Here is a 1,964-nt window from a genome sequence, read left to right on the forward strand (position 1 = left end):
CCTCAGATGATTTCTTCAGCATGTTAGAGCAGTGAGGAATGGTTTTAGTCTCATAACCAAGTTAGAGTGAAGACATTGGCCACATAATACACATGCTCCATTTTTTAAAAAATTCTGAATCTTGGGCAACTTTTCTCTTGTAACTACTTTACAGTTTCTAAAAGCAGTTATTGTCCAAAGCTGGAAGAATTTAAGTCTTCTCAGATGAGCATGTGAATGAATGGAGGGAGGTAAACAAAAAATAAAATAAAAAAAGATGAGGTCTGATAGGGGAGCAGCCTGATAAGAAAATCAAAAAAGGAACAGTAATTTAAAGTTTATTCCAGCTATAATGCAGGTTATTCTGACTTTAAGGTAGCATCACATGGCATACTTCTGAGTCCATTCCCGAGATATTCTGTTGTACTTATCTCTGTCTGTTTTATAGATCCGTGCAATCTCTGGCACTAGAGGGTCATCTGGGTTTGGACCACATAGCAGTGAACAAATGGATAAAAGAACTTTAGAAATAGTTAAAGCAGGAGACCACTGTGATCTTAGAATATCGAGACAAATGCTGCCATTACTGTTAATATTTGGATGATAAATTCTTGTTGTAAATGCAACCTTAGGTGGTTTGAAGGGGTAGTCTGTAGGAAAACGAATTGTCAAAAAGAATACAGCGCCTTGATATGGGCTATCATTAGGTCCCATAATTGTGGCTTGCCAGTGAAACATATCATCCCCAACTGGACCTGCAGAACATTGTGCTGGAGGGTCACGGGCCAAATCACTAAATTCCTTATTAATCCGTTTCAGCGCCATAGTCTGTGCTTTTCGTCTGGCTCCTCACTGTCTCAGTGTGTGCTCAAAGGTCCGGCCAAAACTCTTGATTATCCGGATGGGCGGCAGGGAAGGATTGTCTCTTCGTCTCCCACCGGCTCTGCCAGACACAGGCGTAGAGGGGCCGGGGCCTCCCTCAAGCTGCGGCCTCGGCCTCCTCCCCGCGCGGCAGCTGCTGCCTCCCCGGCCCTACGGGGCTCATGCGCACGACACAGCCACAAGATGTCCGCTCTCCAGATTTTTAAAAATATTTTTTGAGCATATGCCAGTAGCTACATGAAATTCTCTTGCTGCCTTTTGGTTGATTCTCTTCTGTGTACTGTATTCCTTCCCTTTTGGCTTTCTAGCTTCACTTGAAGTCAAGACAAGATATTCAAATTCCAAATATACAGACTATTTCAAGTAAAAGTAAAAATCTTCTCCTCTATGGTTTGTACCAGCTCTTTCTCACCAAGTTTGAATTTAGGATGTGGAATGAGAGATGTTTCTACTCTCAAAGACCCACGTGCATTGCTCTGATAGACCTTTCCCGCTTGTCTAAAACATGAATCATATTTATGTGTATTAAAATAAGTTAAAAATACATATACCAAGCACCCTTTAAATTCAAAGCACCAGGCTGAGAAATGAAGTATGAACATGGGCAGGCATACCCTCTGAGCTCAAGGAGTTCAAAAGCTAGCAGCTGTCATTCCAGTGGGAATTTTATTATAGGACCATTGTTAAGTGGTCTAAAACTTTAATTCTGCATGGCAATTGATTCTGACTGGGGCATTGAACAATTCCCCTACTTGCCCTGGTATTAGGGAATACATCAGACAAGATGTTAGAAATCCTTGCTAACCACGTTATAGCCCAGAGTCACCTTATACTCTTGGTGACTTCCTCTGCTCATTCTGATCTTGAAAAATCACTACTGGGATTCAGACTTGCTGGAATACCTTTTACATTGGAAAGATTTATAAATTAAGCCAGTATATACATATATAGATTTAAACAATAGTAAGTCAATTATTGATTATACGTTTTACCAGAAGATTCATAATTGATTACCTTAAGAGGCAAGGTCCTCTTATACATTTAAAAATATGATCCAATTCATTAAATATTCACAATTGACATGCTACTCTTTAGGGATACAA

General features: G+C 40.2%; 1 pseudogene; it reads right to left on the reverse strand.

Annotated features, from left to right (window-relative positions):
• Positions 1–301: 301 nt before the first annotated feature.
• On the reverse strand, positions 302–1,042 carry LOC118521842 (ubiquitin-conjugating enzyme E2 D3 pseudogene; annotated as a pseudogene).
• Between the last annotated feature and the right edge of the window lie 922 nt (positions 1,043–1,964).

The sequence above is a fragment of the Halichoerus grypus genome, chromosome 7 (genome assembly GCF_964656455.1).
Source record: "Halichoerus grypus chromosome 7, mHalGry1.hap1.1, whole genome shotgun sequence".
NCBI classification, from domain to species: Eukaryota; Metazoa; Chordata; class Mammalia; order Carnivora; family Phocidae; genus Halichoerus; species Halichoerus grypus.